The sequence below is a fragment of the Sturnira hondurensis genome, unplaced genomic scaffold (assembly GCF_014824575.4).
Source record: "Sturnira hondurensis isolate 20B ecotype Veracruz unplaced genomic scaffold, ASM1482457v3 Scaffold0006505, whole genome shotgun sequence".
In the NCBI taxonomy this organism is placed as follows: Eukaryota; Metazoa; Chordata; class Mammalia; order Chiroptera; family Phyllostomidae; genus Sturnira; species Sturnira hondurensis.
In genome coordinates, this window is record NW_028079136.1 from 5026173 (window position 1) to 5044410 (window position 18238).

The 18238-nt window shown below is 49.8% G+C and overlaps 1 protein-coding gene across 3 annotated transcripts in view; it reads right to left on the minus strand.

Moving 5' to 3' along the window:
- MICAL2 (microtubule associated monooxygenase, calponin and LIM domain containing 2) overlaps positions 1 to 12838 on the minus strand; it is a 209057-nt gene extending 196219 nt beyond the window's left edge. For all 3 annotated transcript variants that reach the window (XR_005067078.1, XM_037050057.1, XM_037050058.1), the window contains exon 1: positions 12666 to 12838. The gene's annotated coding sequence lies outside the window, so the exon portion shown is untranslated. The remainder of the gene's footprint in view (positions 1 to 12665) is intronic.
- Between the last annotated feature and the right edge of the window lie 5400 nt (positions 12839 to 18238).

Consider the following 18238-nt stretch of genomic DNA (forward strand, 5'->3'; position numbering starts at 1 on the left):
ATTCCTTTGGTAAATATAACATAAAAAATTTCAGTGGTAAGAAGGCCTGGCTCCACAGTTGAAGTGGAAGCATGCTTTCTTTCTTCCAAATAAAAGAATGGCACAGCTTCTCATGGAGGGCACTGCAGATTTGACTTTTAAAAACAGCACCTGAAGACCTGCCATGTGGAGAAGAGATTAGACTCACGCTCTATGGCTTCAAGGAGGAAGAACTGGACCAAATGCCAGAAGCCATGGGGAACCCTCAGGGAGGTGACAGGAAGAGCCATCCAAAGACGCGGACCAGGTCACCTCCAACGGGCAAACTCAGGCTGGACCAGCCCTGAAGTTCCCAGGTCTGGTTGAGAAGACCTCTCCGTGAGGAGAAAGGCATCACCATCTCTCCATGGCCCGCATAGGTGCTTTGACTGAGCCATTCTCTTAGAAGTCACTAGTTCAGGGTAAAAGCCACTCAGGGAACAGCGCTGAGTGGGAGGCCGGAGACACAGAGGAATGCTGCCCACATCTGGGCTCTAAGCCTCCTGTGGGTCAGTTTGGGAAGAGGCCACCTATGTGCCTGGCCCCGTGTCAGGTGTGCTACCCACATTGCCCCATTTAATCCCTGAGAGACTAATCTTTAATCTCACAGCCACCCTGAGAGATAGGTATTATCACTCCCATCTTACAGAAGAGACACTTGAGGCTTAGAGAAAGTAAGTGGATTGCCCAGGCTTTTATAGTAACTCTGAAAACCATGGTAGGTCTGCGACAACACACTTCAAATAGAAGAAACTCCAGAAGTTTTGATTGGCAGAATGAATGATCACTCGATCAATCAATCAATGAACCAACCTGGTCTCATTTTGGAAGAACTGATGGTAGGGAGAACAAAAGGGGAAAAAAAGGTAAGAACTATTTCGGTACCCCTCCCCCACCCTACCCCATCAATAGCTCCCAAAGGCACTAAACTCATGACATTTGCTGCTTGCAGGAACAATTTATTCCATCACAGAAAGCAAGAGTGTTTCTGAGACATCTACGGCAGAGAACAGGTGCCAGCAGCTCTGCTCAAATGTCAAAGCCACAAGTGTACCAGGTTGCCATGCCTCCCATCTGCCAGGTTAACGCTGGTGCAAGCAGAAGCTGAACTCAGCTTTTGTCCAGTCCCTGTGGCCAAGACATCCACAGGGCTGGGGAAAGGCTGGAAAACAGCCAACCCTCCCAGTGTGTTCCAGCTGCCTGGCGACATCAAGTCCCGCCTCAGTCCACCAGCATGCGCCAGCTTCCTCCCACTGGGGAGGTAAACTCAAAGTGTGACCAGAGGCCCAGGGCAGGACCTGCCTGCAGGAGGTGTTCAGGGCCTCATGAGACCACAAAAGGGAGGTCCTTTCAGGTCCTGGCCATAATGCCTGGAGCACATGAGGCCTGCAGGGCCAACTGTCGTTGTTTGGGTTCCTGTCCCATCCCAGCTGTGGTGGGTGTTTCATCCACATGCAGATACATAACTCCTGCTCCTGACCAAGGGGTTCCCACCCTCACAGGGGCTCAGCCCCTAACTCCCTATTCATTCCCCTCAAACTGACCCTGAGGGAGGGGCACGCTCCGCATGGAGGGCTTAGCCTGTAGCAGGATGACAAAAAGTGGGGCACTGACCATTTTCTACCAAGGACAGAGCTGCCAAAGCTCCGAGCAGGCACACTTGGTGGCCCAGAAAGTGACAGATGTCCCATATTCTAAGACCCTAACTAATGAGCACTAAAATGGGCTGTTCTCCTTCTAAACAGAAAGGCAGGGCTTCCCACACTGACTCCCTTCCCACAGAGGGCTGAGGGGCAAAGCAAGGACACAGACAAGGCCTTATTTGGGCCCAACCTTAACTGTCCCCCACCCCACCCCTACTCCCCACTCTCCCCACACTCCTTAGTCCTGATAAACAGTTGCTGCCTGGTGAATGTACACGTCCAAAGCCCGGAGGGCAGATAGCCGACAGATCCCTCCTTACTGACTCCCCCACAAGCTGATCTGCCTGAAGGACAGCTCCAACCATCCCTCTCCAAAGGCTTCCACTGCCTGCTGGGTTAGGGCCACATGCCCACCCCCAGCACTCAGGACCTAGGGAACCTGATCCAGCCAGGGCTTCCACAGGTTCCCTAGGCAGCTCCCATGTTTCCACCATGTGGCACCCCAAACATACCCTCACTTTCCAACATCTCTTTGTGCTATACCTCTGCCAACCTCTGCCTATGGAAATCCTTCCTATCTTCTAAGGTCCATCTCAATGACCAAGTGCCACCTCCTCCAGGAAGTCTCTCCTGGTTCCCCACAGTGCAACTCTCCAAAACACGTTCCATACTCTGTCTCAATGTGCAGGCATCAGTGAGCCTGCCTAGTGCACCTCACTCCGTAAGTTAGATGAACTCCATTTCTGTCCTTCATCACAGTGCTCCCAGCACAGAAACGGTGCACTGTGAACTAAGGAGCCTTGGCCACCGTGATCCACAGCAGCCCCGATAACACCCTATTTACAATCCTTTCTGATGCCCTCCTCCACCTATTCCCAGCTGACTCATCCCCCATTCTCTCAAGGTTCAGCTCTCAGCTGACAGCTAATCGGAGATAACCTAATCTCTGTTGCCCTTCCCAGTTAAATTGCATGCATATATATATTTACAAAGGCCCTCTGAAGGCAAGGGCTGAAAGCAAAGGTAGGAGTTTCAGGCCCCAAGATTCTGGGGGAGGTATTTTTGATAAGGAAAGATCTTGCAACACATGGTTGTGCTAACCAGGCTGCAAGTGTATATATTGTAAAGCCAAAGAATGCGAGAGCAGTTAGGAAGAGGGTATGGGGGTGAGGCTCTGTCCTTCAAAAGAGAAGGCCAACTGCAAGCAGAAGAGCAGCTGGAGACGGTCCTAAGATCATGGCCTGGCAGCATCAGTGGATGGAGAACAGCCTTGATTCAGACCTGGCTGGGTGACCTTGAGCAAGGAACTATACTTCCTAGGCCTCTGCTCAGTTATCAAGAACCCCTGGAGCCTCAGTTTCCCCATAGGTAAAACAAGGTGGCAGGAGTGACATCTGCATGATGCCAGAAGGCTCTTCCAATCTGACACTGACATCCCAAGATTCTGTGACTCGTGGTGTCCATCTCTTCCTCCCTCCCAGGAGGTCAGCATCAGTTGAAACTACCCTAGTTCCATTCCCTCCTGACCTTGAACCTCCCCAAGGTCAAAGGGAAAGGAACTGCTAAAGATATCCCAGCCAATCAGCAGGCAGCAGGCAGCATGCAGGGGGTGGCCTCTCCCATCACAAACTGAAGGAAGCCGGGGAAGCAGGGAAAGTGATTGGTTTCTATGGACACAGAAATGCTACTCTCACTCACGCCATCTGTTCCAGCCCAGAAAAAGACAGTCAGCTGGTTGCCTTTGCTTCTCTGACCTACCTTTTTCAGAGACTACAACTGCCTGCCAAATTTAAGTGCTGTCCTAAAATCGGGACATATAAGGTCTCTCTGGCTGGATCTGAAGGGTTTCAAACGGGTAGAGAGTGAGAGTGATGAAGAAGGACACTTGGAGGCAATCTAGGCCAGACTGTGTGACCACGGCAATTACTGATTTTTAAAAATAGCTTCTCTCTTCTTTCATGCTGGAGATAGAGATGGTGAAGTTTCAGCAATAAACAGACATCTGCCCGGAGCTTCTGAAAAGATCACAACATAAACACCCCGGAGACAGCCCAGAGTCCTCTCCAGGTGGCCAGCAGCGCCCTGCTCACTAAGGGGCTTCGGGGTGGGAGGGAAGAGGGGCCCAGCAGGCAGTGGTGCTAAGAGGCTGGGAGGATGGACTTTTCCCCACAAGCAGGAGGAGGTGGTAGGGGGAGTTCAGTTTGGTAGGAAATGGAGAACTGGCTGCCTTCCGCAAGGAAATCAAAGCTCGGGAACCTGCCGAGAGGATTCCAGGAAGCCATCCAAAGGATTGCATGCCAATGTCATTCATTCTGAAAATGGGTCACTCCTCAGAAGTAGGAAAAAAAAACCCTGACATTTTGGAGTGCTTACCTATACAGAGCTCTTCCCAAATATTTGAATTTCATCTCTACACCTAGAGAGACAGGTGTAAATACCTTCTTTTTATGGACTCAAATACTAAGGTTTCATTGACTTGCCCCACGTAACACGGCTAGGATTTGAACCCAGGTGTCTCTTAGCACATGTGTTCATTTGCTTCGGTCTCTATCACAAGCATCCAGAACACTCCTCTGAGGTTTATTCTCAGTCCCAGGCTCTCTATGCCCACAAATCTAACACACGGATATTTCTGAAAGGGAGAGGTGACAAAGCAGGGTGATAGCTGAGCTGTGGCTAATTCAAGTCCCTGCTGAGTCTCGGCAGCCCTGTGGGCCTGTTGTTTTACAGCCTGGGTGCTTCCCAGGAGGCCTGAGAGGGGCAAAGGGGAACACGGACACAAAGATATGCCTCAACTCTATCTGGAAGGATCCACAGGGGACAGGGGACAGAAGATGCCATTGAAGAAGAGGACTGAGGGCTGGAGGACAGAGGAAGAAGAAAGATTTACCTTCCATTGAATCCCTTTGTGCTGAGTGACCATTTGAAATGCATCCATGTGTTGTGTGTGGGAATGAGTACCACGCTACTAAGTGTATGTGTGTGGGGGGTTGAGTACCATGCACCTATGTATGTTTGTAAAGGTGAGTACCATGCATCTGTGGATGGTGGGGAGTGGGGGGAGAGTGATATACTACGCATTTACATACGTGTGGGTGGGTGAATCATTTTACCAGAGTCCAAGATATCAGACGCAAGATAACAGACCCACTCACACTGGAGGTAGAAACCTGGGCCAAGCAGGGCCTTTTGGGTTCCCTGGTTGCAGCAAGTCTAGAACTGGGAGGAAGCCTGAAATTCATCCAGCGCCTCCTCCCGCCTTCCCAACAGGAATGTGCTGCAGCTTCAGGCAGGTGGCTGAGCAGCTCTCCCAGCATGAACCCCATAGTCCCCAAGGCCCCACCTGGTTGCAGGAGCCCCACGGGACACTTCCTGAGGAAAGAGAATGACTGAATCCTCTCCCCAAGAGTCTGAAAAGAGGCCTTCCGGACCCCTCTATTCTGTTTTCCCTTTCGTCTGGCTCTCAGATTCCTTCCTCCTCCAAGCAGGGAGCTCCTGACTCACCACCTTTACATCAAGTTGGGCAAAGGCCCAGCTGTCCTGATGCTGGAGTGTCAGTGCCCCGACTTTGTAGCAACCACAAACTCCATACCCCACACCTCAGCCCCCACTGGGGTCAGGAGCTCTGCTGGGAACCCTGGCAGACCCTGGGCCCTCTCGGTTCCAGGGAGCATCTCTGGTTAGTGACCAAAAGTCCAACTTTTTTCCAGGCACTTCTTCATCTTTTCTAACACCTCATCCAGGTGTTAGAAAAGACCTGGGCCCAGGTACCAGCTAAACTCTGAAATCCTGCAAATCTTTACTAGATACAGTCGGTACTCAAGAAAGTAGCCCGCGCCAGAGCTGTTTCCATATCTTAACACACTGACACCACAGTGGCGAGGCCAGAACAGGATGTCCCTAGACTCCCAATCCTGTCTCCAGATTGGCTGGGCTCCTAGACTGGGTGTGTCAGGAGCTCAAGCCTGCGACTGTCCCCTAAACCTGCTGCTGTGGCAGCTCTGTGACCAGGGGCCGCCTTCCAACTCCTTGCCACCCGATTCTTGCAGCCAGAAGAAAGGACGTCTGCACTGGACATCAGAAAGGACATTTGCACTGGACATCCCCCACTGCCCAGGAAGGAGAAAAACCTGAGCCCCAAACCAGCAGGAAACGAGGCCTCTGGATTCCCCAGACAGAACTGTGACCGAGCTGTGAAAGAAATCCAAGTGCTGGACAGCCCCTGGGAGGAGGGGATTTAGGGTGGGAAATTACCCCTGACTCTCAGGGGAGAGAAACATGAGTGGAAATAAAGCAGAATAAAAGCCCTGGCCGGGTACCTCAGTTGGTTATAGTGTTATCCATATATGCCAAGTTTGCGGGTTTGATCCCCAGTCAGGGCACATACAAGAATCAAACAATGGTCCTGGCTGGTGTGACTCAGTGGCTTGAGCACTGGCCTGTGAACTAAAGGGTTGCTGGTTCCAATCCCAGTCAGGGCACAAGCCTGGGTTGTGGGCCAGGTCCCCAGTAGGAGGTGCTCGAGAGGCAACCACACACTGATGTTTCTCTCCCTCTCGTTCTCCCTCCCTTCCTCTCTCTAAAAATAAATAAAAATCTTTAAAAAAAGAGAATCAAACAATGAATGAATAAATAAATGGAACAACAAAACTGATGTATTTGTCTCTGTCTCTCCCATTCTCCCTCCCTGTCTTCTTTCTTTCCTCTCTCTAAAATCAGTAAATAAAATTAAAAAAGGAAAAAAGAACACACTGAAAATCCCAGGCCCTAAGAACATCAGCAGTATCCACACATACCACCTCCTGCCAGCTGCCATGGAGACAGGCATGTCTCGCTGTGATGAACTGTAGTAATATTTAGATGCATGATGGATACAGAGCAAGTGCATTTAAGAAGATCCATACCTGATATTTATAAAAGGCTCTTCATATTGGGCTCAGGGATAGATGCTTCCTCAACAGCTGGCAGAGAAAGGAACCATCTCAAAAATCAGACTCCATAGTGATGCAATCCTGCAATGAAGGTCTGTTTGTGACCAGAGGGCCCACACCCCCTATCACCCCCACCAGCTCTGTTTCTGAGACAAGGCGATCTATGCTTTAGAAAGGAGAAGGCTTATCAGCACAGACCAGCCACATTTTCTGCCTCTGGGGAGGATGCACCGAAGAAAACAAAATGGTGAGGGGAGGGGCCAGCCTCCCTGTACACACAAAGTGAGGTGACCAGGGTGGTGGGCTGTCAGGCACTTTCTTTAGAGGACAAGACAGGACATCAGAACCCGAAGCTTTGCCCTGCCAGCTGTGTCTTAACATAGTATGACATACTGTCTTCCTTCGATATCTCAACCTACATAAATGAAAAAATCGAAACCAGGCAGCTAACATCAGAGCAATTGCATGCTGGGGAAATGAGATGAAATTCTCAGGAAGGAAGGGGAGGAAGTAGAATCAGAGAGAGTGTGAGGCCACACGGGCATCACAGCTTCCCATCTCCTAAGCCCCAACTTTATTTTCTAACTTTTAGGAAGCCCAGGTACGTTCTTTAAAATAATATTGTAAAATAAAATAAGTAAACATCAAAATTCCTGTGCCTCTGTGACCTTATCCACATGTATAAGCTATAACAAATGTTTGTTTAATTTTGCCTACCCCTCTAAATTGGTCAAAGGAAATTCTCTTTAAGGCAAAAACACAAATATTTGGGTTTTCTATTAAAAATAGTATTTGTATTATAAAATTTTGGAAAAATACTGAAAAGGAAAAGATAAAGGGAAAAAAATCAACTCTGGTCCTGCCATCCAAAGAGAAAGACTTCCATTTTGTTATATTTCTGCGAAATATAACAAGTAGAAAAGGCTGTCTATGATTAAGAAGAATGATGAAGAGGAGGAGGAGGAAGACAAGGGAAAAAAAAGCACCTCCTCATTTGGGTGCTGTTTGCAAAGGCAGGTCCCTGCTGGGTGGGTGAGAAGAGGACTATGGGAGTGATGGGAGTGATGGGAGTGATGGGAGTGCCCGGCACCCTGCGGAGACTGAACAGGACTCAGGTGTGAAGCTCCTTATCGAGGGGAGGAAGCGCACCTTTCCCTCCCCTCTGAAGCCTCTGGTCTGCCTCGTGGGGACTCCCACAGTAGTGCCAGTGGTGATGCCAACTCTTCCCCACAATTCAGACAAGACCCCGAACGATCAAGTGTCCGTTTTTCTGTCACGGCCCACCAGCCGCAGTTGCATAGTGATTTGAGAAAGACTCCTCAGCTCACCCAGGTGTGAGGCAGGTTGGAGAAGGCTCATGGAGGCGCCAGGGAAGAAACACTGTCCGGAGAGAGGACAAAGAAAGAGATGGACAGTGCTCTCCTTGAAGTCCAAATGCCGAAGGTCTGGGTCATCACGTGGAATCCCTGTGGGTAAGTCAGGATTCAAAGCTCGGGCAAAAATGACCTCAGTCCCTGTCAGCCCCACACGTGACGTGGGGAGGGGTGGCAGTTGCTGATCAGGGCCCAGATGTGGCTGTCTGGGCTCCCCACCACAAACCAGAGCAGCTTGGGTGAACACAACGAACAGTTCTATTATTTCAGGATGTTTACAGACTGACGTACGCTGAGGAAAGTTGACACGCGAGCAAGTCATCTTTCAAAAAACCCCTTATCTAAACACAGGCACAGGCAGTCACACAAAGCCACGACAGGGTTCATTCATTCAAAACGAATTCCCTGACTGGCTAGGGCACAAGTGGACAGATGCTCAGGGAGCCTTCGCCCCATTCCGGACACCGAGACCCAGCGTGGCAGAGAAGCCAACTCCACTCTCAAGAGGTTTACTGTCTGGTGGGGGAGACAGGCACTTAAAACAGAGAGTAATAGCTGGCTAAAAGCAGGGTTGGGTGGGGTGGTGCTGCTCCAGATTAATATAGGCATAAAGGGTCTAACAACGAAACACAGTGTACAGACTTTGTCTGGATCCTGATTCAAACAATCAGAGAAATCTGAACACGGACAGATGAGAGCAAAGAACTGCTGTTAATTCTGTTACATGCAATAAGGGCAATGTGGTATGAAAGAGATCATTCTTTCTAAAATAGATATAAACTAGATTATTAGGGGGAAATGACACAACATCAAAGAGTTGCTCTAAAATACCTCAGGAAGAAAAAACAGGGAAGAAGAAGAAGAGAGGGAGGAGAGGGAGGGGGAGGGAGAAGGAGAGAGAATGAGAAGGAGAGAAAAGGAGGGAGAGGGAGGGAGAGGGAGGGAGAGGGAGGGAGAGGGAGGGAGAGGGAGGGAGGGAGGGAGAGGGAGGGAGGAGGAGGGAAAGGGGAGGGAGAGGGAGGGAGGGAGGGGGAGGGAGAGGGGGAGGGAGAAGGAGAGGAAGGGGGAGGAAGAGAGCACCAGCTTGGCATAATCTTGAAATCTTGATGACTGTTGAAGCTGGATAATGAGTATATGGGGCTCATTATACTATTCTATCTCTCTGTTTGAAAATATTCATGGCATTTTTAAATAGGCTGCAATACATCATGGTGGATATCCTAATAAAGCAAGGCATAAAAACTAAGGGAATACAAAGCAAAGAGGATTTGTGACAACTAGAAAATAAACCTGACAAGTTTATGAATATTTTAAATGATATTTCCTAGTGGGGTGGGAAAAGACATTCAGAAATAATTACAGCAGGTTCTTGAATAAGGTCGTTTCATTCCAAGTAGTTTTGTTACAATGCTGATGAGATGACATAGGAACCTAACTGTTCCTTATATCAATTAGCTTATAGCAAATTTGTTTCACTATATATTATTTCACCTAAAGTCACAGAACTGACCAACTGCACTGAGCGAGGACAACTATACAGTGTGAGGTGGGAAACAGTGCACACAGCAGGGGGCTGCACTCACCAAACCTCCAGCGTTCAGAGGATGGCCGCAAAGTCTCCCCGTTCCCCTTGGTGTTTAATTCACCATGCAGCCCTCCCTCACAAAGGGGTGCTCCCAGGCCTGGGGTGAGCGCAGGCTGCTGGGGGGCACGCGGCGCCTAGAGTACAGCATCGGCCAGAACCCTAGCATGGTTGCTTACCAGTTGTGTGACAGGAGCAAGCTGTAACCTTTCTGAGTCTCAGTTTCCTCATCTGTCAGAAGGTAATAACCCTACCTAGTTCTTCAGAGGGCTAATGTGGGTACCCAAAGATATAAAAAAATGAAAAGCCCCAGCATGATAAACAGTATTCTGTTTCTTGGCTCTTTAAACACCAGAGATCCTTGGTCTGGGGAGGGCTTCAAACATTAGCAATGTTCAGTCCAAATCTTGTACTCCTACCCCACCCCTCCCTTCAGGGTCAAGCCTCTCCACCAAGACAGCAGGACCTCTACTTGTCAGTAGTAAGGAGTAAAAGGGGCAGGCCCGTGACTGGGAGGTACATCCCCACGGGGGTGTAGACATGGGTGGAGAGAACAGAGACACGCCCCAATACTAGGCAGAGAAGGATTGCCCTACCTGTTCCTCTGCTCCTTGAAGCCACAGGGAATGGGCTTGAATGAGCATGGCTACAACCAGCCTTAGTCCTTAAGCTGATTTATGCTAAAGTGTAACTGGTTGTGTTATTAAAATAGTCACAGGGATATAAAGTACAGCAAAAGGAATACAGTCAATAAATAATACTGTAATAACTATGTATGGTGTCAGATGAGTACTAGGCTTATTGGGGTGATCATTTCATAGGGTATATAAATGTCTAATTACTATGTTATACAACTGAAACTAACATAAATAAAACTGTATGTCAACTGTAATTGAAAAATAATTTTTTTAAAAAGTCTTTCACTAGGTTGCCACCTCAATACACACACACACACACACCCCTATTGTTAGTCTCAGGCCTTCCCTGGAAGAAAGAAAGAAAGAAAGAAAGAAAGAAAGAAAGAAAGAAAGAAAGAAAGAAAGAAAGAAAGAAAGAAAGAAAGAAAGAAAGAAAGACAGGTAGTAAGCTAATGATGACTTTTTTTCAGAAGGGCGGGATGGACAGAAAGCCAGAGCCCTGGCCCTGAAGGAAGGTGCAGGGATAAAAGTAATGTTGCTTCTTATGAAGGTATGCACAAACTGTAACTTTCAGTTACCTGATAACCATAACTGGTATACTCCAACACATTTCTCCCCTCCAAAAAAGTAGAAACAAAACTGGCATCAGTCCTAAAGTAGAGGTTATTGCAGCTAGCATGGTTCTCTTTGACCATCCCAGAAGCCAGCTCTCCGAGGTGAGACCATGTCTATGGCATAGGCAAGCTTTGCCCCCAAATAGCACCCAAACACCAGCAGTCGATCCTTTCCCGTCATAGCGTGACAGACACCAGCCATCACCCTTGACTGGAGGACAGGGTGGGGCAAGGGGCCACAGGGTGAACAATCTGGGCTAACCTGGGTCAGTTCAAGTGCTTTACCAAAAAAGCACCCCTTGAATCTTTGGACGGAATCTTTTCAGAGACCAGGAGCCTCCAGCTAGCACATAGTAGGGCCGTGCACATGCAGCAGGACACAGGATCATGTAGCAGGGCACACCATATCCCACAGCCTCAGGGCAACAAGAAATCACTGGTCTTAGCTCTGGCAAAGCTAGGCCTGGTTTAAACCCTGGCTCAGCCACGTTCTGTACGACCATGGGCACTCATCTGCCTTAGTCTCTTTCCCCATCTCCAACACGAGGAGGGCAAAACTCTGAATTTTTGGAGTAACCATGAAAGTGGCTGCAAAAGTACCACACAGCAGGACCTGTCCCCTGGCAGGCACTTAATAAATCTGTCTCCTCTCTGCCCAAAGGTGAGTTCCTACTGCAATTAGAGTCTCCAGGCACCAGATGAGCTGCCCTGGAGAATTGAAGCCTGCTTGTCGGGTCCTTTTCCCCTGGGAAGGGGACAGGAATAGAGCTGGTGCAGGCGTCAGGCGCCCAGGAATGCAAACGTCCGCAGGGCCAACCTGCCACTGGCTTTATTCCCGGGGAACCTACCCGGAAGGGGGCTGGTTAGTGATTTCACCCTTCAGGTAAACCACTGAAGACTGTAAGTGGGCAGGCAAGACTGACAGCGAGAGGGTCCACATGCTGCTGAAGGACCCCCTACCCTACAGAGCCCAACGAAAACTCCAAATAAAAGCTTTTAGGGTTTAAGAACCCAGGCTTCAGAATAAACAACGTGGAAGGAGGCACACGTTTACTCTGGTTTCAACACGCCTCTTCCCCATCCAACAAAGGCCGTTCCCAGCTCTGCTGAGAGGCTAGGCTAGGTTAATTTAACCCCACCTGCCCCAGCCTGGAAGCAAGATCCTCAGCGGGTGAGGCTGCCGGCAAGAACCTACTTCTCCCTAGCGCCGGTCGGGCAACCTCCAGGTGGGCACTGCCAATGCCCTGGCAGGGGTGCTCCCGGGCCTGGGGTGAACGCGGGCTGCTGGGGGGCGCGCGGCGCCTACAGTACAGCATCGGCCCCTCGGACCACCGCTACAGCTCGGTCTTGGCCCCAGACCAGGACACTGACATTTGACCCAACTTCACTTCCTGTTGTTAAGGAGGGAGGGGGAGAGAGGAGGACCGTGAAAAGCCAGGAGAGAATGAGAAAGGCATGGAGCCCAAATCTTCGGAAGCAAAGTTCGGGGATAATCTTTCGCCCTGATGGCAGGAAGATTGCACCCACTGGCGCATTGCACCCACTCCACGTTGACGTTTGGGGATTTTCTAGGCTTACAATTGCCGGGGTCGGGTGTTGGCGGGCAGAGTAAGAGGTAGTTCTGGGCACGGAACTACCTTTTTATTTCGTTCTAATCCGTTCAGAGACTGACAGCAGCAGCCCCGGCCTCCTGGACAGAGCCACCTGCTAGACAGGCGCCCCGTGGGTTTGAGGCGGAAGATGCTGCAGCTGCACCTGACCCTCCAGGGTGCCGGCTGGGGCGCAGAGTCCAGGCTCTGCTGGCACGGCCCCCACACACGCCTGTCCCCGAAGCCCATCCCGGAGCCCAGCGCTGTCCAGCCTTACCGAGAGCCGCACTGGCCACTGAGCCTAGGGCCAGCTCCTGCCTTCGCCTCGGGTAGCGGGCGCAGCAGTCAGGATTCACAGGCCGCCTGCGGAGCTAGGAGCTAACAAGACGGCTCCGAGAAAAAGTAGCCGGGGCGAGCGCCCGCAGTTCTGCGCTGCGCTGCCCACGGAGCTTGGAGCCTCCCCCATCAGAGGCGCTGCCAATGATAGGGCAGCGGGCCTGGGCTGCGACCAATGGCAGAGCGGCGCGGGGCCCACCCCCGCACCCCACCCGCTCCGCCCCTGTGGGGCCAGCTGTCACCGCGGCTGCTGCTGGCGCACGTGGGCTACAGCTGGGCCAGAGCTCAGGGAGCCGATAACGCTTCCACCCTGACCTGCGCAGATTTGAGACCAGTGGGGAGGGCCTATGTGGGAGGGGCATAGTGGCACTGTGAGATGAAAACCCAGGTGCCGGTATTAAAATGCCAGGGGAGAGGCAAGGGCTGGGCCTCATGCTCCTTAGTCTAGGTAGCTGAAAAGCAAGCCCCATCGCACCCTTTGGACTCAAGGAGGCACTTCCAGTAATGACTATGGGCCTACCTCCATGCTTTACACCTCCTGAACACTCTGGGCTTCAGCAAAGTCCTGCTAGCTGATAGGCTGTTCCCCTCACTTGGACTGCCTTTGCTTACAGTAAAGCTGGTGGGAAGTGGGGAAGTGACACAGATCACCTATGTTACCTAAGAACCCTCTGTTCTTAGCTGTTAAGTGTAGACCTTAATCTCTGCTCTGCCCCTCCCAAGCACCCTTCATAGAAAATGCAGCTCCCCAAGCACCATTCACAGATAATGCGGTGTAGATGGGGTGAGGCCTAGTGGTGTGTGAAGCGGCTTTGCAGATTGTAAATACTGCGGACACCTTGGATATGAAACTAAGGTCACATGGGCAGAAGTCATGTCTTGCTCATCTCTGGGGCCCAGGGCTCATCACAAGCTTGGTGCAAAGTAGGCATCAAATAAATGTCCTTGGAACTGAGCTGACACAGTAGGGAGTAGAACAGGCAGAGTGGGGTGATGAGAAAACAGTATTGTGACTCTAGGCTGCTGGAATTTCCACAGCACCAGACCACCCTCTGGAAAGACTATATCCTCTTGCCAGGCAAGTGCAAACAGAGCAGTTTGTCCCCTTCAAACTTGGGGCTTATGACTTTGCTTGTTTCTTTTTCTCTACTCCTTACCAACTGATGCTACTCCAGGCCTTTTGGGTTTGCCCAGGGATTGTCCACCCTGGCACTTCTCTCAGTATCCTTGAGTTTAATCTCCTGCAGGTGAACTTTCAGTAAAAGCCACCCTGCTTAGTTTGCAAGACTGCCAGCGGTTACTCTCAGGGAGCAGCTCTCCACTCTGACGGAATTCTGCTTGAGATGTCAGTTGACGGAGTGCTCTCTGAACACTTTTCTCATTTAATCCTGACAACAATGGATCTGTAAGGCATGCATTCTTATCATCCCCTTTTACGGATGTGGAAACCGAGACTCAGTGAGGTACAGTAACTTGTTGAGGTCACATGGTTAATAAGTATTAGAGTCTGGATTTGAGCTCAGAGCTGTCTGATTCCAGAATCGGCATGTCTAACCACTGGGTACCGGAGCCTGTACAGCCCTGCCCATACCTCACGAGTGCCAGACAGGCCAGGTCTATTTCTGAAGGAACTGCAATGGGGCCTGGCCTGCCCAAACATTCCGTGGACCTCAGGTCTGGGCCCTGTCAGAAACAGGAGATGAGACCAGCATGGCCGTGCCTTACTTACAGAGTGATACAGGAAAGCTGAGACAGAGAGGAGCTTCAGGAAGCAGTGTTACCTCTGCCCCCAGCATGAGGCCTCACTGGATACAAAGCATCTTGCTTCTGGCCTTGGCCTCAGAGACCCGTGTTTGTAACTTATAATGCAGATGATAAATAGAAGTACGTGCTGCTGTGGAAGCTGTATTTTCATTACTTTTAATTTTTATAATATCCATCACCTTATCTATAGCACAGTGTTCTCCAAATGAAACAAACTTTAGACTACTTCAGGAACACGGTGGGCCAACCAAATTTTATAGAGACAGATAACATTGCTCAACACAGAAGTTTCTCATAGCACAAAAACTGAAATTTATCAATGGGTTCCCAGGACCTCTGCCTCCTCCCCTATCCCACTCCCAGCATTTTTCTCTCAGGAGGTTCAGGTAAGAAAACCCTTTCTACGTGGGTCTCAGGACTGAGTGGTGAGCTCTTCCTTGGATACAGGGCAAGCTGGGAGGTGGTGGGGGCTAACTGCATGGAGGCAGATAAACCTTGGGGCCGCTTGAGCCACTGCTCGGAGCCCCTCACCACTACACACAAGCCACCTTGGCTGGCCATCTCCTTGGGGGAGGGGGGACGGAGAGGGATGCGGACAGGAAGTCACAACTCCGCCTCCTCTGGACCGAGCAGTACCATGGGATATCCTTCTGTACTCTGACTATGTTTGGGAGTTTATACAACTAAGATCTTCAAAGAAAAAAAAAAGATGGGATGGTGCAATGTTAGAGTAGAACTTAGAGAAAACATCTAAGCCCCTCACTTAGTAGATTAAAGAAATAAAAAATTAAACAGAGATGGGAAGGCACCTGTGAGCAACACAGAGGACAGGAGTGGGTTCCAGGTTCCCAACTCTTTTTAAAAAAAAATACTTTATTTATTTATTTTTAGATAGAGAGGATGGGAAGGAAAAAGAGTGGGAGACAAACATCAATGTGTGGTTGCCTCTCATGTGTCCCCCACTGAGGACCTGGCCCGCAACCCAGGCATGTGCCCTGACTGGGAATCGAACCAGTGACCCTTTGCTTCACAGGCCCATGCTCAATCCACTGAGCTACACCAGCCAGGGCCCAGGTTCCCAACTCTTAGCGTGCCAGGCAAACTCAACCTCTCTGTGCCACAACTCAGTATTCTATATTTAATAGCAATCTCCTCCCCAGCCCCCTCTTCTAGGATGGTGGATGTGTGTTTGTGAAGGTTGTCTGGGAGATGCAGATGGCCACATTAGCGTCAGAGGGAGGGAAAGAAGGAAGACTCAGACTCATCCCTAAAAATATCTCCTTCTCATACTGGAAGCCATGGGTCTCAACACCACCATGCGGTCCTCCCCGTGAAAGAACGCCAGGTGGCAACCTCCGTCATCACTGGTTACCCACCTGGTGGTGTTCCCAGAGGGCTGCTGGGGTGTTGGGCCTGGCTGCTTTTTATTTCCAACAAGTGGCTTGCACAAAGGTAAAAGTTGAACCAAGTGGGTTCTTGATACAGAAATGTTCTGTAGAGAAGCCAAGGTGCTCCTCACAGTGTTTGCAAGGCAGGGGAAAAAGTCACCACTGTCCCCCTCACCAAATGAAAAAGCGTCCAGGCTCTCAGACCTTTTCCTCACGCGAAATGTTCCAGGAAGGGGTAGAATAGCGAACATGGCTCTCACTAGCTTCCTCCTCAAGCTTCTATCAAAAGGCTTTGGGCTTTTAGAAGGAGGAGAAAGGCTGGTATTTATAGAGTCCAGTGACCTTGTAAAATGATGAGAAACGGCTAATTGGCCTCAGGCCACCTTGGGAAATATCTTTGCAGAAAGACTTTTTAAGCCAGGAAGTTGAAACATTTGTACCTCCTGGAGGAAAATAAGCTCGGGAATGTGTGAGAAGCAAGATTCCCCTGGGCCTCATTCTAGCCTGATATGCTGATAGGCCCCAGAATGCACTATTTTTCAGGGATAGGACAGAAAAGTGGTCAGAGTCTTTTAGGAATTTATCAGGCCTACCCCACGTACAGTGGGTTTTTCAGAGACAGTTAGGGGAAGAAATGGCACCTGTCAAAATCAGTAATGCCCTCAGAGGCACCATGTCACAGCGCTTTGGGGAATGTGTGCACATTGGCAGCAAAGATGGGAAAGTCAGAGCTAGAGGCACTGAGATTACAGGCAGGAGGTGATGCACCAACCAGAGCACAGAGAGGGATGGAGAGCGCATGTGCAGAAGGAGGGAGGAAGAGACCCAGGGTACTTTAGCTCCAGCCCCAGATAACCTGGTCAGATGCACACACACAAAACACTCAAAGCCACCTGTGAAGTCCAAGGGCATACTTCTAGAGAGACTAAACAATGCCACAAAAACCACTGCACCCTCACAGCAGACTGGGCCACACCTGCAGCCCAGGTGGACTGTTATTCATGCAAACTTGAAGCCCATTCTAGAACACACTACTGTAATGGAATGGAGCTGGGGGGCAGCTCCCAAAACCTCCACAGAGCAGCTGGCTGGGGATATTATTCTTTGTTGTAGCCCATGGAGGGGACTTACTCAAGCTCATCTGTTTATCCACCCATGATATATCTACCCCATAAGTATGTACAGTGCAGTTAATCTAAGAGATGGCATCGCCAAGTAACTAGAAACACAGACTCTGAAGTCAAGATGCCTGAGTTTGAACCCCAGCTCTGCCGCTTACTGGGTAACCTTGGGCAAGTGACTTCACTCTCTGGGCAACAGGTTCCTCACCTGTGATAAGGGCGTCGTAAGAGGGAGATATGTTTTATGCACATATCTTCCTCTTATAATGCCCGTAACCACTGGCAGTCTTGCAAACTAAGCAGGGGTGGCTTTTATGGAAAGTTCACCTGCAGGAAATTAAACTCTTAAGGATACTAAGAGAGCTGCCAGGGTGGACGATCCCTGAGCAAACCCAAAAGGCCTGGAGTAGCATCAACTGATAAGGAGCAGAGAAAAAGAAACAAGCAAAGTTATAATCCCCAAGTTTGAAGGGGACAAGCTGTTCTGTTTGTACTTGCCTGGCAATAGTCTTTCCAGAGGGTGGTCTGGTGCTGTGGAAATTCCAGCAGCCTAGAGTCACAATACTGTTTTCTCAATACTGTTGTGCATAGAACCTATCTTCCTGGTACAGAGTAAATGATTTATAAGAGTTTTGAATAAAATAAATTGGGGGCTGATATTGATAAAGGTATAGAGAACTAAAGTCAGTAAGAGGCACCGTTTAAGCAGCTCCAGGTCAGGGCCATGGCCACTTCTACCACCAAACTTGTGTGTTTATTGCTCTGCCACATTTTGAGGTAAATACTATTATCACCGACATATTAGCAGTGAGGAAACAGAATCTTGGAGAAGTGAAGTCGCTAGCCCGAGGTCTCCCAGAAGCCAGCATATAGCAGCGTGGATCTAACTGGCTTGATCTGAACCTGTGATCTTTATACCCTCCTCACTACAAGACTGGGCATCGCTCCCAGGGCTGACCAACCGTATAGCTCCAGTGGTGATTGGTCCAATATGCATGCATGTGGTCCAAGCAGATTTCTTCTTCAGAATCAGCATATGCATACACTTGTGAGAGAAGTTCTCTTTTCCACAGAAGTCAGGGCTTCCAAAAAGTGTGTTCCACAAGCAATGGAGGAGACCTGACTACAATAGGAAAGAAAGAAACTCCTATGATGAAAGAGTCCAGAAGGAAAAGCTCTAGTTGCCCTTCTTTGTGATTCTCTTGGCGCTGCCCTCCTCTCTGTCCTCAGCCTGCTCTTCC